The sequence below is a fragment of the Lissotriton helveticus genome, chromosome 8, assembly GCF_964261635.1.
Source record: "Lissotriton helveticus chromosome 8, aLisHel1.1, whole genome shotgun sequence".
In the NCBI taxonomy this organism is placed as follows: Eukaryota; Metazoa; Chordata; class Amphibia; order Caudata; family Salamandridae; genus Lissotriton; species Lissotriton helveticus.
In genome coordinates, this window is record NC_136069.1 from 1265584905 (window position 1) to 1265612622 (window position 27718).

Genomic DNA, 27718 nt, shown 5'->3' on the forward strand with positions numbered 1-27718 from the left:
CTCCGGCGAGGACCAGGGGTTCTGGCACTGGGCACGGTCCAGGCACGGAGAGGCGCAGACTGGCTTGCCCTTGGCGCGCACAGAGGTTAAAAAGTGCGGCGGAAATACAAAGGGAATGGAGACAGGCAACAAGTGAAGGGGGCACACTCCAAAACGGGGGAGAAGGGGCGCAGATAGCAAAACAAGGGAAGGGGCACAAGGGAACAAGGTCCAACAGCAGACAAACAAAGAAAAAGGAACAGGTTACCAGTGAGAGACCAAGGAGGACTCACTCAACACGAGGCAGGCAGCAGGAGCAAGGCGACAGCGGGGGCAGCGTCACAGCGTCGCAGGAGAACCGTGTGGCGGCTTAGGGGGGCGACCTACCTGCGGGCAGGGTCAACCTTCCTATGACTTATTGGCTGTGGGGAAAAAGGCAAAAAGCCCAATGAATCAGCTCCCCAGAGCTAGGAGATCACAAAACGATTGAGCTTCAGAAAGTGTTTTGTAACAGTGGCAATTCTCCCACCTTTCTTACCCACCCTACCATGATGAACAATTGAGTAACCGGCAGGAACTGCCAAAGCAATATCTGCCGTAGAACTGTCGTTCATCCAGGTTTCGGTGAGGAAGAGATTGTCAAAGTGTTACCTTGTAAAAGCTAAAAAATGTGCAGTGCATTTCTGTGGAGGGACCCAACAGTTACTAGTACTCTGTCAATCCTCAGAATGTTGGAAGGATGATACCTAGCCTGGAAGGACTTTGAATTCAGAGGGGGAGTTAATGTATTGGTAACTGGCTGAGAAATATTAAAGTCTTGAGTTTTCGTGAGTTTTGGTGTGGGCAGGTACCTGGGAGTCTTGAGCGCCCAAAAATTTAAATGGACAAAGATGGTAAGACAGGGGCAGTGCAGAGATGGCTAAGTCAAACTCATGGGAGCACGCTGGCCCGTGATTTAGGGCCTAATGCATATTATCCGATGGGAGTTTATTTGAGCAGCATGTCTGGTGCTGTGCGAGGGCCGAGCACGGATGGGTGGGGACGGGCTTGCCTTAGGCACACCTTTGGGGCATCAGCGGCACACCGGCTGTGCACGTCCGGTGCACTTACACGTTCCAGCCTCCCATATAACCCTGCCCGCCATGCGTCATATTAGTTATAAACTTGTTAATCTGATTACTTGCATCAGACACATAAGTACAGCATTGCTGAATGTTAAGCTTTCTTTCACTAATAAGATAAATAAAGTAAGTACATTTTGTTATACCATTGCTTGTTTAGCCACACGCTCTGTATTTACTGTGGTTAAAGAATAAGCCATGTTAGTAGTCAAACGACCTTCTAAAGTAGACCGTTAAATCATTTAAAACTACACTTACAGAAGGTTTCATAGCTCCACATATATCCCCTACTATTGGAGAAACACTATGTTGAGCATTTTTCAAGAGCATTTACACTACTAGCATCTATGACATCTACATGATATATTTTAGGAAACTATACATCTAAATAACAAGACCCTACCCAATTCAGTGGAAGCTAAAACTAGGCATTCTAGCCACGTAATAAACTCCTCTACTATTAAGTTCTTCTCCTAGCAGAACTTGAGCATCCATAGCTCAGAACTCTTGTACACAATACTCCGACCCTCCATCTCTTGTCTCAGAATCTGATATTTCCCTCTTTCCATGCATAGATATCCCTTCTTCTGTAAATCAAGGCTAAATTTCAGATGTATTTCTAAATACCTGAGTTCTTCTTTTTACTAACCACTTCTTTCTTCTTTCCTTACTCCTTCTTCAGCTTTCAATTTTCGCTCATTCAATTCCTCTATAAAATCTGTCCCAGCTCTATTCAAATTACATGAAATCTTAAAGTTAATAGTGTTAGTAGTGTTACTTTGCGTGATAGGTCTCACATAATAGTACATTTTCTCTCCAGACTTCGCCCACGTTTGGATTTAAAGACTTAAATATAGCCACATCATCCAAAGGCATATCAAAATTTGAAAAGTAATACGCAAAGAGATCTGATCTTGGCGATAAAACAAATTCATAATTATACTGCAAGGTGAGAGGCAAATAGTGGTAAGTAACACTAGCTGCCATAGAGGCAGGAAGATATATGAGAATATAACAATTCTGCATTCCCATTACCTTGGAGTATTCAGTTAACAATCTAAAATAAACATTGTCTGACAGAAAGAGGCATCTTTGTATTACATTTTCATGTTAAGCGTATGTTTCTCATCTAAATAGGTCTGCTTAGATCTAATCTCACTTGAAGCATGCTCTTCAGAGTTAAGTCTCACTAATAAACATTCATTAAATATTTTCTATTCCTGTCTGAAGACTCAGAAGAGCTTTATAAACCCTTTTGTGACCCCAACTGTCCAAAGTTGTGAACCATACCAAAACTATATTAAAAGTAGCTGTAAATTGTGACACTCAATTTATTAGAAAGGCAGCATCTAGTCAATGCTATCAGTTCATCCACATGCACTGCTGTTACATTGCACAAATAGGCGGCTTCTACAACATCATCTATGGTGCGAACAGCATGTGATGCTCTCAACAGTCCTCATCAGCCCCTTAACCCCTTCCAGGCTGATGACGAGCTCAGCTCGTCATGAGCGTAACCTGCCGTGCGCTCATGACGAGCTGAGCTCACCATGTAACGCGGTAATTTTAAAATTGACTCGTACAGCCGGAAAAGCCGCCGCATCGATGCGGTTAAACAGGAGTCATTCACAAGCAAGGTAATATCGGACTCTTCCAAGGGAATAACTCAAATGTCTGGTCTTGGCTTGGTTCACACCTCAGTAACATCAAAGCAATTATGGTCAACATCATAATTGTCTGAATCACTTTCTGGGAGCGGCAAAGGAGTAGCTGGATTTACCACATTGCACCTCTTAAGAGAAATATTTCAGGAGTCAAAATCACATGTTCACATTGCTCTTTGTCATGTGCTGATTTTGAATGCTGGTCAGTAAGATCTCAACTGTTTGTGGGACCATCACAATAAGTGAGTAGCTCATTACTATTCCCTCACACTGTGGAAATCTAACCCCCACAGTGGCTATGTATTTAAGGCTCCCAGGAAGTGCTGCAGCCACTGGATCAACTGTAGCAGAGAAATAAGTCATTAGCTGCTTTGCTTCAACATGGGTCTGTGTAAACGGAGACAATGCACACCTTTCTCTCTTGTGACAATAGATGACACAATCTTTGTCGTAATTTGACAATCCTAGGGCTGGTGCACTACAAAATTCCTTTATGAGCTCTAGGAAGGAACTCATGCATTCATTGTCCCAGGGTTGTGGATCTGCCGCACCACTGTGTGTAAATCTCACTTGCAGCTTACCCACTGGTGAAAAGTTGTTTGTCACTTACAACAATAACCCATAATTTCCAGAAATATTCTGACTTCTCTGTGTCGGGAGGGGGCATTCTTGAGATTGTAGAAATACATTCTAGGGACCATGTCCTAGCTCCTTTTTTAATGTGGTGTCCTAAGTATAGAACTGAAGTTTTGTAGGGGACACCTTGTGACATCCATTCTGAACCAATTTAGTTTGTGCCAACATACATTTCTCCTTTATCATCTTTTGCTTTTCATTCAGATTGCCACTGCAATATTTGGTATACCTAATGATCTTGTGCAATGACAATAATTGTCAACAAATCACATTTTGATGTGTTTGAAAACTATTTGAGAACTATTTTCTGGGGCTAAACCAACTACAAACTGACAAATGAACCCCTTTCCAGATTTCCAACCACACTGTGCTGTTTGAAAACTTGCAACAACCTCACATAATATGGGTGCTCTGACTCTTTGGGCTCTCCTGATTTTGATTGTTATTCTAAAACTAAAGCTGTAATGGTGACAGTTGTACTGGGTACATTCATAGGTAGACCTCAAGTGACAGGATATAAATCTACTTCTGGGGCACCTGCTCAGCATGTGCACTTATACCCTCCACATAGTTTGTCACCACCTGTGTCGGAGATTGCACTACATGCTAAGAGGCAACATTGTATGGAGGTGGTCGGGAATTCAGCAAATCATCCAAGCACTCATCATTAGTATCAATGTCCATCTCAGTTTCTCTCTTGTCATCTCAAACTCCTTCACATGAATTTTCCGCCTCTGTCCCTTCTCTTACAACTGCAGGATAAACACCCACACCCTCAAGCAAGCTTTCTTGCCACCCCTGTTGACTTGTGTACCAATTTGACTCTGTCCAACTACAGATTTTGTTTCTCATTTGAGTTTTCGGCATGTTACCCTGCATTCAATGCTTCAAATTGTACAGGCCAGGGGGTTCCCCTCTTTCTGATGGAAACCTGGCTTAATGAAACTTCAGCTCCCAATATTTTGGGTGCTATTCTGGAGGGCTAGGGAATTCTGAGACAGGACCACCTCCTAAAAAGAGATGGTGGGATAGCCATTGTGTACAAGCAGGTGATGAATTGCTCTATCGAGGAAGCTAATATTGAGAATTGCAATGCTATTTCCTTCGTATTAACACTAGCAGGAAACTTTGCCCTCACAGGATTTATAATTTATCATTCTCCAGGGCTCACTCACAATTAATTGCAAGCTTGGCAGAAAGGATTATACAACCGGCCTTATGCCATACCAACCTTCTGGTCTTAGGTGATCTTAATATGCACTTTGGGACTAACCTGAACTCAGAAGCTGTAACACTATGAAATGAATTGCAGACAGTAAACTTTACCCAAAGAATACACAATCCGATGCATCAATTAGGTCATACTTTAGGCCCAATCTTTTCCAACTTCCCTAAACTAAAAGTCATGGACCACGTTGGTTAATGGGCTCGTTTGACTCTGTTTCCTGGCAGCGTGGCCTGGTTCTGTTCGTAAGCTTTTAGACTGTTTGCGTTCTCTGCATTACTGTGGCAGTGGTCTCTGGAGTACAGAGCCCTGCGCCTTTGAGGCGGTGGCCTTGGAGGCACTTCTCTGTTTAATCTGCCAGCGCTTAAGATGGGCGGTATTTATAGGGCATTTTTCATGTTGACTAGGCATGGGTCCCCCATAATTTGGTCCCTACCATGGCTGCGTACGGAGAAACAAAGTAACAATTCTACCTACAAGGTTTTACATTTCTGTGTAGTGTGAGTCCAAGGGTGGGGGAGGGGAGGGGGTGGTGGTTGGGGCTTGTTTCGTTTGGTTGTATTAAACTTTATTGGAGAAGTGATGTATAATTACAGTACTATCGGTTTCAATGCTTGCTTCATATGTGATGTGTTGCCCCCGCGGGCGATGTATAACAATGTAATGTTTGGCTAGCTTCGATGCAGAGTTACGGCCAATTTTAGCATACTCTAGTAGGGGTGGTGCACTGTATGATTATGTACTGTAATGCTTTCATTCAATAAAATATGTATTTTTAAAAAAAAAGTCATGGACCACTAGTGGTCCCCTTGTCCGACCACTATTTAGTATCCCATGTCGACGGTGATACCCCAATAACACTATGGATTGGATGCTCAAGAGAAGGAAATGGAATTAATTGAATTCTAAAACCTTCAATGATGCCCTTTGCTTCAATTTACACCAACTAGATAACAACGTGAATATTGCAAACCTCCAGATCGAAACGTTGATAATGTCAGCAGTGGAGGAAGCCGTATCTTTGTCATCAAGGAATAAAAACCCTGAAGCTAAGCAGTCTTCTCCCTGGTTTACAGAGCAACTTCAGCTAGCAAAAAAAACCCTGTAAACGCCTAGAGTGCATATGGAGGAGAGATTTCAATCTGGATAGCAAAAATATTTATAAAGAAGAACTAAAACAAATCACGCACTGATTAGAAAAACCAGATGCAACTTTTACACTAATTAAATCGAATCATGTAACAACTCCTCGGAAGAACTTTTCATGATTTTTAAATCTTTGTCTTCCCTAGATAAGATTGAGCACTACTTTGCATCCAAAGTAGCTAACATTTATGAGTCCTTTCCTCAGGAAGCTAGAACCCCCCTGAGTTTTGACGCTTTACCAACTAACTCAGTCAGACCCTCAGTCTTAACGAATTCACAGTCCCTAACTCAGATAGCCTGAATAAGCTGGCTTACAGTATCAAATCAGGATCTCCTTCAGGTCCTGCTCCACCAAAGGCTCTAATGCAAGGACTTAATGTAATTATCTTGTCTATCAAACAACTACTTGCCCTCTCCTTTCGCACTGGAGAGGTTCTGTTGAACGGGAAACAAGCTACTGTTATACCTTTACAAAAAAGCCCTCAAGTGATCATATGGCTCTAGATAATCTACGTCCCATCTCTCTACCTCCGACTATTGCCAAGCTAGTAGAGAAGGTGGTAAATAACGAACTCGGACTATATCACCAAGAAAGATCTCTATCATGCAACCCAATCAGGCTTCAGGTTATCTCTTGTCAGCCGCTGAAACTATAAGGAAATGAACGGATGCAGGTCATATGGCCGCACTGATCCTTTTGGAATTAAATGCGGCCTTTGACACCGTCTCCCTTAGTCTCCTGTCCCAAAGACTTAGTTGTTGCGGGATTGAAGGCACTGCGCTCTGCTGGCTATGTCCTATCTCCAAGATCGCAGTTTCCAGGTTTTGCAGAAGCCTTTACTCTCGAAAGTATGCCTCTAGCGCAAGGTGCCCCTCAGGGCTCTATTTTAAGCCCAACCATGTTTAACCTGTACATTGGCCCACTTGCAGAAATTGTGGAACGACACAAGTTGACTATTGTGTCATATGCAGATGACACACAACTTATAGTCACACTATCGCAGAACCCCTCTCGCTTTTCCCTATGCTTAGAAGAATTAGCCATCTGGATGGCCAATCATTACCTCAAGCTAAATGGCAATAAGACAGAGGTGCTGATTATAGGGAAGGCACCCTCCATATGGTTCTCAGCATGATGGCCAACCACCCTGGGTCAGGTCTCCACACCAAAAAAACCAAAAAATCTTGGAATCTGGTTTGATTCTGATCTTTTTTCGATCAGCAAATTAGAATAGTTGTGGGCAAGTATTTTGCATTCTTAAAATGCTAAGAAAATCGATTGACCCCCTGCCTCTATCAACCAGAAAGGCTATTGTGCATGCACTGGTCACGTCGCAAATGGACTACGGGAATGTCCTTCATCTGGGAACCAATAAAGGAAGCTGGATGAGACTCCAGCAGGTTCAGAATGCCACAGCTCATCTGGTATTAGGTCTTCCTAGAAGATTGTCAGCCTCGAAAGCACTGACTACCTTACACTGGCTTCCAGTGGACAAAAGAATTACCTTTAACCCCTTCAGCGCGGCGCACATTTTCGCGCTGTGCTGAAGGTTCTAATGAGCCTATGGGCTCATGACGGAACGGTTCCGTCATGAGCACATCTCAACCGACGCTCATGACGGAACCGTTCCGTCTTGGCCTTACTTTCACCTACAGTCCGGATTGGATACAAGTACTTTACTCATTGCCTTTGGGATAAGCCTGCCAGCCCTTGCCAAGCTACTGAGGTGGTGAGCAGGTGTTATCTAAAGAGTGTATCCCCCTTACCCTCACTAGAAGCAAAGGTCCCTAGTTGGACAAAGTTACCTACCTCTGCCAACTAGAGACCCTCATTTCTAACATTGGTGGGCAGCGGAGAGGATTTGAACCTGTATTTGTACTTGACCCACAATGATTGGTGTACATCACTAGTTTAGTGCAGACCACTATGCCATCACATACTGTGTTTTAATTTTGGTTCTATTTTTGAGTGACCCTTAAAGTATCCATGCATCATGTCTCAGAAGGTAAACCAGCAAGTGATGTTGCAGAACTGGAGTTTGATATTGAAATGTTAAGTAGTCACAAAGTAGGTCAACTCAAGCAGTTCTGCAGGAACTTTGGATGTTCCGTGAAGAGCAGCTCTAGGAAGAAGAAGTTACAGAAGGCCTTAAGGGCCTGGTGAGAAGCCAAACAGGCTGGGGCGACTGGTGTTGCAGCGGTGGATGAAGATGCACAAGGGGATGGTTTCAGGTCACAGGATCTTCCTGTGTCAAGAACAGCCTCCAGGGCTGGCAGCAACCATTCTGCTGGAAGTCTTTCCCAAGAGAAGCGGGAGGAGAACCAAAGGGTCAGAGAACATGAGCTGGAGGTCATGAGGCTACAATCCAAGGCAGAGGAGAGCAGGAGAGCTTGTGCCTTGGAAGAAAAGAAGTTGATCTTGGCATATGAGCAGAGAATGAGAGAGCTCGATGAGGAGTTTGCGAGGCTTGAGACCTGAGTGTATCAACCAAGCAAAAAGAGATGAGTGCAGCTCAAGAAGTGAGCTTGGCTGGGTTGGAGGTGGAGTCCAGCTCAGATGGTGGCAGCAAAAATGTAGTGTCTAGTGCTGATAGAGAAGTACACACACCCAGAGATGTGGTGCCTGACTTGAAGGAGGGTGTTGACATACACCAAGGGGTGCAGGGTTCAGGGTTATGAGGTAGCTCAAGTGGTGTGCAGTGTCCCTGAGTGGGATTGGGGAACTGACACTGGGGATCATATTTCTGGTGGTGGGAGGGACACTCTACTGACTCTAGATGAGAGGTGCAGAGAAAGGGCTTCCCCCATGGTAGAAGCCTTGGTGTGTGAGTGTAGAGACACCAATATTTTAGTAAAGATGGTTTATAAATTATGTGTTTGAAAATGCCACTTTTTAGAAAGTGGCTATTTTCTTGTTCAACCTTCCTGTGTGTCTCTCTGCTTGTTTGTGGATTGACTGTCTAGCTTTGGAGTGACAGGGGCTGGGGCGGTGCGTTGGCTGCAGGAGTCTGGATGAGTCAGCACTAGGCTGTGTAGGCCTGATCTGCATTTGGAGTGGTGGGAGGAGTAGCACCCGTACCTGAATAGGGCTGTGACTGCCTTCCACAATGCTGGGTCCGCGCCCCTGTGGTGTGTTTGGGACCAAGGCCCACACTAACACTGGCAGAGTGCGCCCCGAACTGAAACCAAACTAGTTGAAAAAAATTGCTACTCAATCCAACTAGCTACAACCACAGAGATGGTGGTCCGCAGGAGTCAACATACCACTATGTCTGTGATTAATTTTCAATAAAACAAACATTTTTTTTAAATACAGACTGGTTTCCTTAAAAAAAATGGGAATGTGTGTTAGAAATGGGGGTCTCTAGCTGGCAGAGGTAGGTACCTTTGTCCAATTAGGGACCCAGGGTAAGGGGGATACACTCCTAAAATAACCCCTGCTCACCCCTTGGTAGTTTGGCACAAGCAGGCAGGCTTATCTCAGAGGTAGTGTGTAAAGCATTTGTGAATACATACAGTAATACAGCGAAAACACTACAAATGGGCACCACACCAGTTTAGAAAAATAAGTAACCTTTATCTAAACCAAACCATGATTAAACAGCAAAAATCCACAATATAGTATTTAAAAATTACTTTCAAATTGTAGAAAACAGTTCTGTTCCAAGAAATTGTGAGATGCAACACTATTACACAAAGTACCTTGAATGCGCCAAAAAATGCAAGCATAAATGGTCGCAGGGAAGGTGATGTGTTGGTTCCTTACACTCAGGGAAGGTAATGTGTCGGCTACTTGCTCCGATGGAGGTGATGTGTTGGTTCCTTACTGCTGCACAGGGGAGGTGATGCGTCAGTTCCTTACCATAGAGGAGGTGATGCGTCAGTTTCCTACTGCATGGGAGGTGATGCATTGGTTTCTTACTGCGTCCCCCAATGATGCAACAGACTTGGTGCTTCGATGCGTTGTGTGACGATCTGGTGCCATGCGTTGGTTCTTCTTGAACTGGGCCTGCAACAGATTCAGTGCGGGGATCTCGGACGTCGGAGATCGGTGCACATGATTCGTCACACGGCAGATACTTTAGCCGTGAGCAGGCGCTGTGTCGATTCTTCGGCGGCGACGATGCATCATAAATCTCTCGCACCGCTGCGATCCGTCAGAACCAGGCGATGCTTCGATTTACACAGTTTCTGCAGTTTCCAATCCCAAAACAACCTCCAGAGGCCCAGAACACTGGCAGGCACCTCTCAGCAGGTCAGAACTCCCAGCAAAGGAATTCAGTGGGGACTGGGGGGGAAGTCTTTGTGTCCCTGAGACTTCAAAACAGGAGACAAGCTCAATTCAAGCCCTTGGAGATCTTCATCAAGCAGGGGACGCAGCAAACAGCAAGGTCCTTCTCCTTTCCGTGGCAGCAAGTAGCCACTGCAGGCCAACCCCAGACAGCAAACAGCACAGGGGCAGTATCCCCCCTCAGTTTCTCCAGCTCTTCCCCTTGGGAAAGGTTCCTCTTGATTTCCCAGTAATGATCTAAAAGTCTGGTGTCTGGGCCCCTCTTTTTATACAGTAAATCACTTTGTTCCCTGTAGGCAGAGAATGCCAGTGCCCAGCCAAAACCAACTCTATCCTCACTGGTGCAGCTTCCTGGCAGGTGATGGAGACAGCATTGTGGACGGCAGACAAGACCCATTCAGGTGAAAGGAAATCTCCTCCCCTACTCTAAATGCAGCCCATGTCTATTCAGCCCAGCCCTGACTCACCCAGACTCTCTGGAGCTACTGTACCTCCCCAGCCCTGGTCACACTAAAGTCAGACAGTCAATACACATTCTGGCAGAAGCACACTGGATGCCGAAGCAAGAAAAAACCTACTAAAATCACCCTCACTAAAAGATGAATCTTAACATTCTGAGTTCAGTGTTATCAAACTTTATTTTCCTATCATGTTCCCAGGGGTAGTTATATTTATACATGTTATAAGCAAACTCCCCATTCTATCCTATGGGAACAGATAGCCTTGTAATAGTGGAATAAGAAATGTGCAGTATTTCACTATGAGGACATGCTACACACATCAGGGCATGTCCTACCTTTCACATACACTGCACCTTGCCCACTGAGGTACCTTGGGCCTACCTTAGGGGTGACTAACATGTAAGAACAGGAAAGGTTAGGGCCTGGTAAGTGGGTGCACTTGCCAGGTCGACATGGCAGTACTAGACTGCACACAGCTACTGCAATGGCAGGCCTGAATTACATTTACAGGCTGCTTATGCGGGTGACACAATCAGTGCTGCAGGCCCACTAGCAGCATTTGACTTACAGGCCCTGGCACACATAGGGCACTGTACTGGGGATTGACTAATAAGTTAAATATGCCAATCATGGAATCACCAATCCCTAACAACAATTGACTAAGGGAGCACTTTCACGTTGGCACTGAACAGCAGTGGCAAACTGCCCAAAGCATGTAGACCAGCAAAAACGAAGTCCAACACACAGCATAAACACAGGCGGCAAAGGCAAAAAATGCAAGGGAAACCCATGCCAATGGTTCAGGTTTAACACTGTGTTTATAAAAATTTTTTTTTTTTAAAGTTTGTTATAGTATTGGTAGTGGTCTATTGGACAAGAGGTGAGCGCGCCAACAAATTAAGAGGGAGAGCCAAGACAGAGCTGAGACAATGGTTAATAATCAAGCAAACATCATTTTAGAATAAGATAACATCAGATTCATTCATTTTATTTATTTATTTATTATAGAGTTTTATATAGCGCGAACAAGACCCTTAGGTATTAGAGCGCTTTACATTACATGAGGTAGGGATACAATTTATATAGCATAACGATTCATAATGATAAGAGGTAGGTAATTATACAGCCTTAAGGAGATAAGCATATATATATTTACAGTGACATGAGGTAGAAGTTAGGATGCAGCTTGGTATCACTGTGTACTGACAGTCCTGGTTCATGAATAGTATCATACAGAAGTTACCTCCATTAAAGCTGGTGACTTTCTCTTTACTTACAATGATATTCTGTCTGGGACATCTATGTCACGGTGCTAGTGATGAATTGTCTTACCTATGTAAGGAACTTACTCATCAGGAAGATCTTCGTTCCCTCTTAAATGTTGCTGTGTTTGGAATTTTCCTAATGTTTGGAGGGAGTGAGTTCCAGATTCTGGGGGTGCTCCTGAGAAAGCTCTGTCATAAGTTTTCTTCTTCCTGAAAATGGGTAGTTTCAACAACGGCTCCTTGGCACTCCTGGCTGGTCTGCTTCCTCCTGATAATTCAATTTTCTGGGCGAGGTATCTTGGTGTATTGTAGTGGAGCGCTTTGTGGGTGATACTTGCTATTTTTTGCTGAATTCTGGCTTCATAGGGTAGCCAGTTTAATGCTTTCAGGTGAGGAGAGATATGATTGAATTTCCTCGATCCGTTGATGAGTCTTGCAGCTGCATTGAGGCATGCTTTTGGTGGTGCTGTGGAGATTTTTGGTAGACCTGCTAAGGTAGTGCATCCATATTCAATCCTCGAGATAACTAAGGATTGGACTGCCAGTTTGAGATCCGCCTTAGAGATGAATGGTTTAACTTTTCTAATGTAGTTCAAATGAAAACGGGCACTTTTTGCCATTGATTTAATGTGGGCTTTCATGTCTAGGTTCTCATCCAATGTAATTCCTAGTGATTTCGCTGAGTTAACTAGAGCAGGGGTGCAATTTAGCGCTGTGACCAGTTTGGTCCATTCCTTCACTTCAGTATGGTTCTTTGGGGGTGAAATTAGTAGGAACTCTGTTTTATGTGCATTTAGCATCAGATGATTGTTCGTTAACCACTGTAATGACATTTTGAAGGCCTCATTCATTAACTTGATGTCTTCCAGAGACGCGATCTTGATATATATTTGTAAGTCATCTGCGTCCATGTGATAGGATATTTTTGAGTTTTCGGAGAATTTCTGTAAGAGGTTCGACATACAGGTTGAACAGTAATGGAGATAATGTAGATCCTTGAGGGACTCCAATTGACTTAGGGCATGATGGTGAAAGTGATTGGTCGACCATCAATCTTTGTGTTCTATTCTGAAGGAAGGATTCAAACCAGTTCGGCACATTTCCAGACATTCCCATCCTGTCATGGAGCCTGGTCAGTAATGTTTCATGATTTACCTTGTCAAATGCAGATGACAGGTCCAGGAGGATTAGTAGGCATGTTCGATTTTGGTCTAGGGCCTGTGGTGCGTCATCGACCATAAGAAGGATTGGTGTTTCCGTGCTGTGTCCTGTTCTGAATCCCGACTGGCAGTCATCCACTAGGGTGAAATTGGTGATGTGTTGGCTCAGTTGACCTTGGATGCATTTCTCAATTAGTTTGGCAAAAAATGGAATATTGGTCACTGGGCGAAAATTATTAGGATCTGCCGGGTCCGCTGTAGGTTTTTTGATGATTTATTTATTATTTATTTATTATTTATTTAAAGATTTGTAGAGCGCCTGGTGACCCGGAGGCATCCCCGCGCTATAAGACCAGTAAGGTTGGCTGAGAGGGGAGAGGGGGGAGAAAACCATTTTATTTAGGGAAGAGCAGCGTTTTAAGCTGCTTGCGAAAGCGTAGGTAGCAGGGTTCCAATCGCAGACTGCGGGGGAGCAAGTTCCATCGGGAGGCCGCTTTTACTGAGAAACGGCGACCTCCGTTACGTGCCCTCCTAACCTTGGGGACATTTGCCAGACGCTCATTGTCCGAGCGCAGGGATCACGGGGCTTTGTAGGGGGTAACCATGTCCCCTAGGATAGAAGGGCCTTGTCCATTGAGGAGCTTGTGGGCAATGCACATAACCTTGAACTCGATCCTCTCTCGCACTGGCAACCAGTGGAGTGCCTTAAGGGCCGATCTGGCGGAGGATCTGGAAGGAAGGCCCATCAGCATCCGAGCAGCTGCATTTTGGGTTCGTTGCAGCTTGCCCAGGGTGGCTTCAGGGGCTCCTAAATAGACAGCATTGCTGTAATCCAGTCGTGCAAGAACCAGTCCTTGCACCAGCAGTTTCCTGGAAAGAGGGGGGAGCAAAGGGAGGATCTTGCGGACTGACCGCATAAGTCCAAAGCAGGTTCCAGCTGTTTTGGTAGCCTGGGTTCTCATGGAAAGGTCCGGTTCAAGCCAAACTCCCAGGCTCTTGATTTCTTTTCTGGGGGTGGGTGGTGGAATTGTTGCCCATTTCTTGCCCATCAGCATAACTTCTGTTTTGGACCCATTACGTTTGAGTGAGGATCCGCACATCCAGAGGTGGATTTTCTGGAGGCAATGTAGAAGATTATCTGGGTATTGGTCTAGGTGTGAGAGCGAGACGACCAGTTGCGTGTCGTCCGCGTAGCTCACAATCTTGATGTTAAAGGGGGCAACTACATCCTCCAAAGGGGCCATGTAGGCATTAAACAAGGTGGGGCTCAGTGAGGAACCCTGGGGGACCCCACTTGTCAAAGGAAGAGAGTCAGAACGGGAGCTGCCATCCCAGACCTGAAATGAGCGGCCCGACAGGAATGACTCTAACCAGGCCAGTGCTGTGCCCCCGATTCCTGCTCCGGCCAGCCGGTGGAGCAGGACACGGTGGTTCACCGTCTCGAAGGCTGCACTAAGGTCCAGGAGGATCACTGCCACTGACCCCCCCGAATCCAAAATGCACCTTGCCTCCTCGATGACGGCGAGGAGGGCGGTGTCCGTGCCTTGGCCAGGGCGAAACCCCGTTTGGGATCGTCGCAGCAGATTGTTCGATTCCAAGAATTGGGACAACTGAACGTTGACCAGTTTTTCGGCAATTTTGCTAATGCCTGGAAGGAGCGAGATCGGTCTATAATTGGCCAGTTCGGCGGGGTCCAGTTGGGGCTTTTTTAGCAGGGCTTTGACTACCGCTCCCTTCCAGCTAGGAGGGACGATGCCTTGGGACAAAGAGGCATTGATCAGCTCCAGAACTGGGGGAACAATCGCAGGGGTGACAGTTTTAAGAAACCTCATGGGTACGGGGTCAAGGGGTGAGCCGCTTTTCATTTTGACCAAGTCTTTTCGACTTCGTCCGCAGTAACCGCCCTAAAGGCATTAAGCCGCGGACAGGTGTCGGGCGCCACCGTGTCCCAGCAAGTTGGCTGACTAGGCTGCGGAAGTGAGTCAAGGATGTGAGAGATTTTGGAGTCAAAGAATTTTGCTAATTCTCCACTCCTGTCTGGAGTGGACCTGGTCAGTGATGGGGGTTCAGGAACCTTTAGCAGTTCTTTAACAATGAGATAGGATTCTCTTGCGGAATTAGTGTCATTTTTTATCCTATCGTCATAGTATGAGGCTTTAGAAATTTTCAGAGCAGCTTTATATGTTCTCACAGTCCTCCGGTATGCGTCTTTGTTGGAGTGAAGCCAATCCTTCCTCCACATTCGCTCAGCTTTTTTACATTCCTTGCGGGGGGCTCTAAGTTCCAGGTTAAACCAGGGAGCTGAGCCTATCTTTCCGCTCTTATCTTCGCGGGTTTTTATAGGAATGATGGAGTCCAGTGAGTCGGAAATCCACTTCCTGAAGTTACTATCTGCTATAATAGGGTCCCCGGAGGGGGTGGGGGTCGTTGATTCTAGGGCATTGGCCCAGTCCTTGATAGAGAGTCTGGACCATGCCCTGTCCCGGGTGTACGTAGTGGGCTTGGGGGGCTTCCTAAATTCTCCTGTCAGAAAAAGGGGCACCAGAAAGTGGTCTGTCCAGGAGAGGGGGAAAGAGGGTCTAGCCTGGAGGGTATGGACATTTGTAAAAACTGGGTCTAGCAGGTGGCCCTTAATATGGGTGGCTCCGGAATTTACTAGTTGGAGACCATAGGCAGCTAGGTCTGATACCAGGTCAGCAGCCCCTGTGTCTAGGGGATCATCAAAATGGATATTGAGGTCCCCTAGCACAGTGAAGTTAGGTGTAGAGTGGGCAAGAGTTGATATGGAATCTAGTAGGGAGCTGGCAAAGGGGCCGAAATGGCCGGGGGGGCGGTACACCCGAATACCTGTCAGTGAGGTTGTCGGGGTTAAATGGATGGTGAAGTGGCAGCTCTCTGAGTCCTTGATGTGGGCATCGCTAATTCTGCATGAGAGGTGGTCTCTATGCAAGATGGCCAGTCCGCCTCCTCTGCCACAGGGGCGTGCTTGGGACTGGATAAGGAAGCCCGGAGCCAGAGCCAAGACCACATCCGAGTCAGAGTGCGGTGTGAGCCACGTTTCTGTAAGAAATAGAATGTCCAGCTCATGATCCACGAGCAGATGGTTAATAATAGGGCGTGCATGGGGAGCGACCTACAGTTCAGTCCAGCTAATTTAAGGCCAGAGGATGTCAGTGGCGCTTGAGTCAGTTGTAATTTGACCGGGCTGCAGATGGCACAGTTTGTGAAATTTCCGCCTGAGTCGTGAACATAGTTACAATGTATGTTTTTTGTAGGTCTGAGACTAAGTAAGGCACGTCGCGAGTATCTCACCCTCTCAGTGTGCCCGACCGGCATGGGGTCTGGCCCTGAGCCCGGTCGTGCGCGGACGGGCGCAGACGGGCTTGCCTTAGGCGCGCCTTCGGCGCACAATCGACGCGCCCGCTGCGCTCGTCCGCTGCGCGTCCGGAACATACACGTAATTTATGCTACTTCCGGTGTGGAGCGGGGGGCGTGGCCTCTAGGGGGCGTGGCCTCCGGTTTCAGCGCGCGGCGCTGGCGCCAAACAAAGATCTGGGGCGGTCTTACTGCAGCAATAGCTCGGCTGCTGTGGACCAGAGGGATTCCAGAGATCGTAAGTGTGTTTTTAAAAAATACAAAGATTTAAATGGTGACACAAATATTAAAATCTAGCACACAGCCTCCCTCCCGGCTTTCCGCCTCAGGAGCACACCAAACAACAGTTACCTGGCGCCTTCAATCGGCGTCTTAAGTACAGTGTGTGGAGCGGGGGGCGTGGCCTCTAGGGGGCGTGGCCTCCGGTTTCAGCGCGCGGCGCTGGCGCCAAACAAAGATCTGGGGCGGTCTTACTGCAGCAATAGCTCGGCTGCTGTGGACCAGAGGGATTCCAGAGATCGTAAGTGTGTTTTTAAAAAATACAAAGATTTAAATGGTGACACAAATATTAAAATCTAGCACACAGCCTCGCTCCCGGCTTTCCGCCTCAGGAGCACACCAAACAACAGTTCCATGATGATGGAGACGACTTGACCTGTTTTTAGGCAATCTGGAAGGATCCCTTGGGATAGAGAGGCATTTATTATTTTCATCCAAATTGGAATCACAATATGGCTGATTTCTTTTAGGCATTTTGACGAGAGTGGGTCGTTGTAGTGGTTGATAGGTTTGATATTGGAGAGCGTTTTGGCGATGGTATTCTGGTCATATAATATGAAGGTATCCCATTGTGCCTTGTTTTTTGCCCTATTATAGACCATTTTTGAAGTAGTATCGATCATTGACGGTGGTTGGTTGGGAAGGCTGTCAGCTACACTTCTGAGCTCTCTTTCAAGCGTGTCGGCCTGATTGGTGAAGAATGTTGAGAATTCTTCACAGCTTAGTTGCGTAGTCTCTTGGGCAGATTTGGCCAGCTTATTGGATTGTTGCTTTCGATTTCAAATAGTTTCCGTGGTCTGTTTTTGGCGTTATCCAATTCTGATCTAATAAAATCCTTTTTGGAGTTGAGGATCTTTTGTTGTATTAGTTTCTGATTTTTCTGAGGGATTTCAGTTCGGGGGATGATGGGTGTTGTCTCCATTTTCTTTCAGCAAGTCTCAGTTTCCACCATTTCTTCATTCAGTGTCCCATTAAACCATGGATTTTTAACCTTCTCTGTGACTCTTTTCAGTTTTAGTGGCATGGTGGCGTTGACAATATTCGCTACTGATGTAGTGTAGTGATATGTTAGATCATTCACATTCTGTAGGTTGTTAGGTGGATTTAGGTCCTTCTCACATCTTTCTACTAGTAGATCAATATTTGAATTTTTAGTGTTCTGAGTAAATTTTTTGAGTTCGATAGGTTGGGTGGTCTTGTTCTTTTGCAATGTGGCTATCAGGAAGGTTATGGCATGGTGATCTGACCAGATGCACGGAGCAATTGAGAGGATTGAAGTATCATTGTTTCTTGATATTATCCTGTCTAACGTAGCTCCTTTCAAGTGTGCTGGCTGTGTGCATGCTTGGGTGAGGTTTAGCTCCGCTAAAAAGTCTTTGAGAGCGTTGACCTGTTTGTCATTGCAGTCGTCCCAGTGTAAATTAAAATCACCTAGGAATATGTTATTGTTATCGGCGTCAGTGTTAGAGTTAGCCGTTATGATCTCCATTAACTGGTCTATGAACGTAGCGTTATCTCCTGGTGGGTGGTAAAGCGTATGAAGGTTGCACCTTTGGTTGTCTGCCGATCTTATATTGAGACCTAGATATTCACAGGATTCTAGTGGGTCGGATTGTATTTGGTTGACCTCTACATCCGATCAGTGAATGCAGGCTATACCACAACCTTTCTTTTTTAGTCTATCTAGTCTCACAATGTTATACTGAGGGGGTACTAGGAGATCCATGATTGGAGACGAGGACTCCGAAAGCCATGTTTCTGTAAGGATTGTCATGTCAATTTCCTTGCTGATGATGAGGTCAGCTATGTCTGATGCATGTTTTGTTGCGGCCTGACAGTTGAGCAATAGGCATATCAGAGGTTTCCCTGAGCTACTTGGGTTCGGTTTTTGTGAGTCGGTGGTTAGCTGGACATGTTGTAAGTTGTTAAGGTTGGGTTTCCTTTCATTCTGTCTGGATGTTCTATTAGGGTCGATCGGTACTGTTCTAATTTCCTCCCCTCTACTGTGGTCTGTAGGCTCATATGCTCAGATTAAGGCAAGGGTTTCCTCTTACGACAAGTAATTACGAATCCTATCTGGTCGATTGTGCCTACTTGATAATGGCATGGCTGTCTGATTGCTCTTTCTCTGAGAGTTGTGCACTAGTTCTTGGATATGCACGACTTTGGAGTGAGTGCTTACCGTGATTTCAAGTAACTTTTCCATCGCTTGCAGAGTGCTTGGTGTGTCTTTTGCCATGTTGCCAATTTGTGTTTGGAGCTCTTTGAATTCTCTCTGAGTTTGGAATGACCTATTAGGAATGATTACTCTCTTTTTTCGGGGTTCCCGTTTTGCTTTTCTGTGTTTATGATTTGTTCTCCTTGCCGAGATCCTTTTCTTTTTGTCATCAGTTCGGTTGTCTGCTCCACTTCTATTTGCGATGCGGGATGTGTTATCTATGCTTTGTGATCTTAGTACCATGTTTGGGGGGTCTGCATTTCGTTTGGTTCTAGATGTCACTTGTACTGTACTAGAGTGGGGTAAGGAATGGTTGATATCTTCCAACTTAGTTATTTCCAGGTTATCATTGAGTGGCCTACACATGTGAGATGTTCCTTCATTGGGGAGAGGCGTTGACTCTTCCCTCTGAGACTGTTCCTGGTCGTTATTCGCATGTCGTGTAGACATCTCTGTTCTTTCTGTATCATTCCCAGACAATGTGCTTCCTGTTCCAATTGTGTCTCCTAGTTGTGTAGATTGTTCCTGAGGGTCTCTAGTTTGTATGAAGTCTGCGGTGGTAGTGTTGTTGGTGTCTGGAGTGTCTTCTTGTGGGTTCCCGTGTAGTTGGGATCTTGAGTTCTCTACTGATTCATTTATCTAATTCGTTGTTGGCTGCTTGTATAAGCACTATTCCGTTTTTGTAAATAGGTATGCATAGGTCCGCTCTGCATCTTGGTGACGATGTGATCATAAGTTTTGTGCCATGTGGGATGTTGTTTATAGTTTTTGTGTTGAGCATTTTTGCAATGACATTGCGCCATTTAGCAGTTCTTCTGGTGAAGAATATCAAGTCATTCATTATAATGCCTTTGTCTGTGCTAAAGTAGGGGTCAGAGATCAGCGTGTCCGGGTTTATCCTCATAAGATTGTGCTTGAATTTTTTGCCTGCATTTTTGGCCAATTTGATTGGATATTTTATGACATGAGCATTCATGCCTACTGGCTCTAAGTAGCTTTCGTCCATGTTTGCTACTCGGCGTAGAAAATTATTTGATGTGCCCACTCTTATATGTCACTATCTGTCTCCGGTTACTAACAAGTTAATGTAGTCCTTGTGGTGTCTCTTCTCTACTTGATTGCCAATAGTTGACAACTGTTACTTCGTCTTCTCTGCTTAGTTGCCACTTGTCGGGTTTGATGCTTAATATGCTCTCTTGCTCCCCTGTCTGCATGTGTTTTATGTTATTGACTTTGTTCTCTTCTTGTACCTAGTGTGGACAAAGTTTGCGAGTTCTCCCTGTCTTGAGAGGATTTGATTAAGTCTGTACACTATGGTTTAAGATGTATTACCAGCTTAAAGTTCAGCATTCTTTCCCATTTCTTTCCTTGATAAAAGTCATTTCAAGATGGCCGCCTTCGTAGTTGTTAAGCTCATCTGAGACCTGGATGCCCTCATCTATTTCTATTAATTGTCCTCTTTCACTTGTCTTTTTATTTTTTATTTTATCTTTTTATTGGGAGACATGGCATGTAAAACAGTCATACAAAACTGAAAATAACCTTAAATTCCATACATGTCATATATCCACATTTTAGAAGATTATTAACCCTACCCCCTCACCCCCCCGCAGAGGCTCCGAACAGGGAAACCGGGGAAGTTACAAAAATAAAGGAAAACAGGATTGTACATGTATGCCAATAAATACATAAAATATATGCCTGGGAGAACAGAGAAAAAAAAATAGGATTCTCTTTGCTCAGAATTTAACCAATTTCTTAAAGGTTTCCACATCCGTTCGCCATCTCTGATGGCCCTGAGTCCTCTCCTCTTATATACAGATGTTTCCCATTTAGAAATATTCAACAATTTACTGAACCATATGTGAATCGTTGGTGGTACAGGATCTAGCCACACTGTCGCTAAGCACAATCTCCACGCAGTCATTGCAACAAATAAGAGTTTGCGCTCCGGTTCTAACATATTTTGCTCAGACACACCTAACATTATTAGCTGAGATGACATTTCAACTGTAAAGCAAAGAATTTGGCTTAAACGCTGTTCAATTTTATGCAGCAGTTGACTCAAAGAAGGGCAGGAGGCAAAAATATGTATACTATCTGCAGCTAATTCACCACAACTAGAGCAATTAATCCCCACAGTCCCTCCCCATTTATAAATTCGAGACGGTGTTATATACAAATTAAACCAGGTTTTATAGCATTGGACCTGAAAATTGGCAGAGATAAATACAGATTGACTAAAAAAAAGTGAATCTTCACAGGCCCCTTGACTGGCTTGAACATCTGTCTGCCAATAGGTAAAATGCTTAATCAAATCATCAGGTCTCTTAGCATTCAAAAGTTTATAGATGGAAGATATAGTTGATTGATTCCCATTGGTAGCTTCTACTAATGGGATACAATCCCAAGAGACAGTCCTTTTAGAAAAAAAATCTCTGACCTGTAAATATTTAAAGAACTGTCTGTTCGCTAGTCCATATTTATGTTTTTTCACTTCAAAGGACAAAAGCCGCTCATCCGCCATTATATCCCTAACAGCGGTAACCCCCTGCACTAGCCATTCATTAAAATAAGCATCCTTAAAGATTCCAGGAAAAAGAGGGTTCATAGAAAACGGTGTATATACATGAAATCTCCCAATATCAAATATTTTTCGAACCGACGTCCAAACTTTAAATGCTGCTAGGAGAGTTTTAAACCTAACCCTTTTAAAATAAGCAAAATCAATATGTCTAAATAAAACCCCCCATGCCTCCTCCCCCAAAATTAAATTATAAATCGAGCTATCTGAGCAGTCAGCAGAGCCAATATCCAACATCGATGCTATATGTCTGAGTGTTATAGACCAATAGTACATCTGAAAATTTGGTACTGACCAGCCCCCCCTTTCTCTGGGCAAAGTCATATATTTCAAAGCCCGTCTGGGACGTTTACCAGCCCAGAGAAACCATGAAATAATCCGATCTAATTTTTTTAACCAAATGGGGTCGATCAGTATAGGAATAGCTCTAAGGCAATATAGAATCTTTGGTAAGAAAGTTATTTTCACCACATTACATCTGCCCATCAAAGTTAAAGGCAAGGTATTAATCCGACGCGCATCTAGATCTAATTGTTTAACCAGCGGTTTGAGATTAATCTCAACAATCTGCTCAATTTCCGCACTAATCTCTATCCCCAGGTATTTAGCTTTATTGATGATTCGGGGGTCTATCAAATTAACATTGTCATTACATATAATTTGAGTATTAGTTTCATTAAGAAGATAACCCGATATTGAGCCGAATTGAGATGTTAGGATGCCAATTTGTTGTAAAGCGAACTGGGGAGAGTCAGTCAAAATAGCGAGATCGTCAGCATATCCCAAAATTTTGGTAGCTCCACCTTTAGTCAACAACGGATGGATTAAAACATTGTCGCAGATCTTCCGAATTAATGGATCTATATAAATCGCGAACAATAAGGGGGAGCAAGGATATCCCTGTCTGGTTCCTCTTCGTATATTAATTGTCGTTGATGAATTTCCCATCACAGAGACCTGAGCAGTAGGCTGAACATACATACTTTTAATAGCCCTAATATATTTGTCTCCAATGCCGTAATGCTGTAATCTAGCCCTTAAAAAAGGCCAGGAGACCCTATCAAAAGCTTTTTACGCATCTAGTAGCATTACATCCATAGGGTCTCCTGTAACCTTGGTATAATCGAACAACGTGATAGTGCGACGTATATGTTCAATGGTTTCACGGCCAGGGACAAAACCATGCTGTAGCGGGGAAACTAACTTTTTGACTACCCCAGCTAATCGATTAGCTAACTCTTTGGAATACATTTTATTGTCACTATTAATCAAGGTGATAGGGCGATAGGAGCCAGTATCTGTAGGGACCTTCACCTTTTTAAAAAAAGTGACTATCCTTGCATTCCGCCAAGAAACCGGGGGAGCATTCCCATTTTGTACATCAATAAATAGCTTGAGCAATACCGGAATTAGCTGGGAACAAAAAGTCTTATAGAACTTTCCGGGTAAAAAATCTGGACCAACAGCCTTACCAGTTGGGATTGAATCTATAGCTATCCCAAGTCCGCATTAATCTCAGTATCTAACATATTCAGCTCATCCTCTGATAAAGCCGGTACTGCCATACCCTCCAAATATCTCTGAATTCCCGCCCGAGTCTCCTCGTTATCCTCAATATCCTCATCATATAATGTCTAATAAAATTTTTGAAAAGCCAAAACAATTGCACCTTCGTCCGTAACCAACCCAGCATCCGGATCCATAATGCTATTTATGCATGTAGCGGTTATCTTTTCTCTAGTTCTGGCAGCTAGTATTTGCCCAGCTCTTTCATTACCCTCATATACTTTATAGCGCCAAGCAAGATATTTGCTTGCAGCTTTAGCCTGAGAGACTTCAATAATGGCCGATTTGACAATTATGATCTGCATTTGTGCCAAATCCCCATTCCCTCCGCTTGATAAATCCCTTGCAAGCATTTTCTCGGCCTCTTTTAGACTCAAATAAAGCTGCTCTAACTGCATTTTCTCCCTTTTCTGGCTCTCCCAGCCATATTGGGTGGTCTCCCCCCTTATCCCCGTCTTAAGTGCATCCCACATGTTCTGGATATTAGTGCTGCCTATATTTTCATTGAGAAATCTAACAATCCATGATGCCATGGCTTCCACATAACGGCTATCTTTTAACAAGCCTCGATTGAATGTCCAAGCATCCGGTTTCCTGGGCCTGGGCTGAATATTTACCTCCAGTACTAATGGATTGTGATCAGACATTACTCTCGGATATTTAAAAATTAGAGACCCTGTACCAAACTTAAAGAAATAAAAAAATAATCTAGTCTTGAATGGATTTTATGGGGGGCTGAAAAATAGGTAAACCCAGGTTCCTGCCTCCTAAACAAAGCCCATGCATCAGCCAAACCATGAAGTTCCTGGAGTTGCCTCAAAGATCTATAAACTTTAGGTTTACGACCACCATACCCGACATCTGGACGGTTGGTGAGCTCACACCCAATATTGATGTTAAAATCTCCACATAATATGCACAGGGAGGGCCAACCAACCAATTCAAGATTAAGCCGGTTATAGAGCTTGGGGTCATCAAGCACTGGGCCATATACAGAGCAGAGTGTAAAAGCTCTGTTTTGAAATTCCACGTGTATAATGACCCAACCTCCGAACTCATCCACCAAAGAACGGGTTATGTTCACAGCCCCCCTACGGACAAGGATAGCAACCCCTTTGGTTGTAGCCTCCAGTTTTGTCCAAACAGCCAATTGGAACCCTTCAAACTCAAGAAGTTTATGGCGACTTGCCTCGATATGCGTCTCCTGTAAGCAGATTATATCTGCCTTCAAGAAGCGGACATCCTCTCTAAATCTACGTCGCTTAACAGGGTCATTAAGTCCACAAATGTTTATGGATGCTATCCTGATATTAACCATCCCCAAAGAAGTCTTCCAGCAATGTTACTCCAGAAACAGAAAATAAGCAAGAAGAAAAAAAGCGAAACCCACTCAATCCTGTCCCCAATAAAGCTTACATTCATAACCTCCTGTCCCCCCCTGCACCGGACACCTCCCCACCTAAAACCCACCCCCCTTACCCCCTCAGCCTCAACAAACAGGCACGAAAGGTCCTCAGACCCTTGTGATGCCTCCCGCGTATCCAGTGCCACCTGTCACTCCCTGGATTCCTCTATACCAAAAAAGAAGGAAATAAAAGAGAAAAAAGGCAAATTCGGCCCAAAAAAGACTCAGAAATCCCCCCCCCCCAAAAAAAAGCCCAAACATCCTATACATAATACCCCATTATACCCCAGCAAGAGAAAGGAGCAGCACATACATAATACATTCTGAGCCACCAATTTTGTGAAAAGTCGTGCATATATGGACAAACTATATGTCAAAACAAGTGAATCAAACCACTTTTTCAATTAACCACCCGTAAGTTCCTTTGAATAGTTCTCCGCTTGAATTTCCGAAACAAAAACCCTGGTCTTCCCTTGATGGATAACCTTCAATTTTGCAGGGTTCATCAGGTAGACCTCACACCCTTTTTTTTTAAACGGGGTAATCAGCATTTGCAGCCGCCACCTCCTCTCTACCGTAGCGTGGCAGAAATCAGGGCGTACAAAAAAGGTATGTCCATCCGCCAATTTTTTTGAATCTGGTCTCGTCTTTTCAAAAATAGCTTGGCGCAACAAAAAGTTACCCAAAAAAATTTATATTGCACGATGTTTAGTGAAGGCCCAGCGTTCTTTTTTAAAAATAACGTAAATCTGTGGACTCTTTGTATCTCGGTCTCCCAGGACCAGTGGGTAAGCTCCGGGAAAGCTGTTTTAAACAATTTTAAGACTAACCCCCTTATATCTTCCCCTTCAACTTTCTCTTCGATCCCCAGAAGACGCAAATTGTTTCTCCGGAGCCGATTTTCAGAGTCTTCCAGTTTCCATAATACATCTGTATATCTTTCATCATTAGCGGACGTCTTGGCTTCTACAGTCTCGAGCCCTGCTTCCAAACCAACAATTCATTCTTCCAGAGCAGTGGTCCTGGCGATCACCTCTGCACAGGCTTTTGTGTTTTTGCGGATAGCCCCTTGGATCTTCATTGTTGCCAACTGTGCTCTTTTATGCTCTTGGCGTGCTTCAGATTGTATTGATTTGAGCATCGCATAGATCTGAGCATTTGAGGGAGATTGGATAGGCTCATTTCCCGGTTCTGTAGATTGCTGCCCTGAATCACGATGTCCTCCAGTGCCCGCTAAGCTTGTTGTAGCCACAGAGTAATCCCTCTGTAGATTGTTGCTGGCTTCCGTGCAGTTACTCCCACGTCGCCTTTGACTGTCAGAGGGGGCTCTCTTAACTTTGCGATGGCGAGGAATAGCCCTTCTTAGCGTGTCTGCAGTAGTAGGTGCGCTCCCACTATCTTCCCCTGAGATGTCCTCCAAATTCTCAGAATCGGTGGAGCCCTCAATCTCTGATTTCTCCGCCAGAGAGAAGAAACTATCCCCATCATGCGTATCTGGGATACTGCCTGTGCCAATCTCCGTATCCGACCGGCCTCCAGCTGGAGTTTGAAAAAAAGAGGCAGTCTCTAAATTAATAGCCGGTAGTTGAGTAAAATCCCCAGAGACACCAGTGTTGTCTGCCACAGTAACATCAGGGGGAGCAGGGGTCTCGAGCGGCTCCACACCTTTAATAAGCATTTCCTTCACGATGAGCTTAGTGGAGTCGCTACCCTCTTCGCTGCCCTCTTCCTGCAAGGGCACAACATTAAGGGCGGCAGGAGAGCCTGTAGTATGTAAGGGTAGATTTGCCATTGCCTTGGTACTTGTGGGCTTAGAGGAAAACATCCCAGGAACTACGGGTAATTTGCCACGGGGATTGCCAGGTTGTAGTGCCTGGGTGGAGGATGCCCCCCTCATTTCTAGCCCCTGCCCCTTGTGATACTGCCAGTATTTTCTCAGTATCTTTCCCTTTAAGCAGAGCCCCTCTCTTGGCACTCACCGCTGCTCCCTTTCCCACCCACGGGCTTGTCCACTGTCTTATCTGGAATACTAGACTTCTCCTCAGTCAAAGTCGGCTTTTTGGTCCCTGTCGTCGCAGCCGACCCCAGGGCTGCTCCGGGCAATTTGATTACAGGCGCCGGCAGGATTCCATTTTTACGAGGCGGCATAGTCCTGCTCAGAGCTCCGAGCGATTCGGCGTCCCGCAGCAGATCCTGCTTCCAGTCGGGCTTCACAGCAGACCACGATCGCCAGGTCCACAGGTGAGCGCGGCTGCGGAGCTCCGAAACCGTTAATCTAAGGGCCCGCAGCCAGGGTCTCTGTTGCTCCGAATCAACCAGCATATGGCCCATAAGTCAGTTTCAATATTTCCAGCGTATAGAAGTTTAAAGCGTCCACAAAACCTCGCTTTTCTCAATCTTTTACCGTTTCCTCCTTAAGTATCAGCGCATTACTTTCCAGGGAGTGACGCCTGCACTCTGCACGCGACCCCCATCTTGTCCTCTTTCACTTGTCATTAATAAGGAGCCCTCCGGCCTGGGGTCCAAAGTTGAGAGTGAAGAGGAGACTGAAGTGTTTGCTCACTGCCTGCCTTTTCTTCTTGTGACACACTATATTTTGATCAAGACGTCAGCAGCGGCCGCCATTTTAAGGTCAGGCAGGCCAGGCCCTCACTCCCCAGTCCCCCTCTCTGCTCTGATCGATTTTGCCCAAACCCTACCTTCAGCGCTCCTGGAATAATCCCTCCCAGCCACAGGGGGCCGAGGTGGGCCAGCGTGGGAGTGTAGCGAGTGTTACGATACAACTCATTAGGAAACAACAGACCCAGGGGGCTCTGCGTTGCCGCCTCGTCCAAGCAGCAGAGATCTCTGGCAGCTCACACGGCGGTCTGCTGACAAGCAGTCTAGTCTCTGGCTTTCAGGTTCCACTCACCCGTGTTTCCGCATCTCCCCGATGCAAGGATCGACTCAGTCAATGTGGGTCGGAGAAAAGCTCACATACACGCAGAGTCCGTCACCGCGTCGTCTCGCCCTCAGCTCATGGGCTCCGAGCCTCCGCTCTCCACCCCTCCTCCGATGCCCCTGGAGTAGTTAAGATCATGGTGGCGACAAGGCGCAGAACACTGGGAGCCCGACACCGATATCCTGTGGGAGGCGCGTGCATAGGATCCGAACCTCACCTCTGTCCCGTGTCCTCAACCTCGATGTGAAGATCCACCCGATTTCCGTCGTGCAATGCCGTGAGATGTCCCTTGTCCTTCGCTGCCCCAGATGGGGGCGAGCCAGCGATGTAGCCAGAGAATCTGTATTCCTCTGGCCCGAAGTCCTCAGCTGTCCCTTGATGGGACACGTTCAGCGCCTGTAA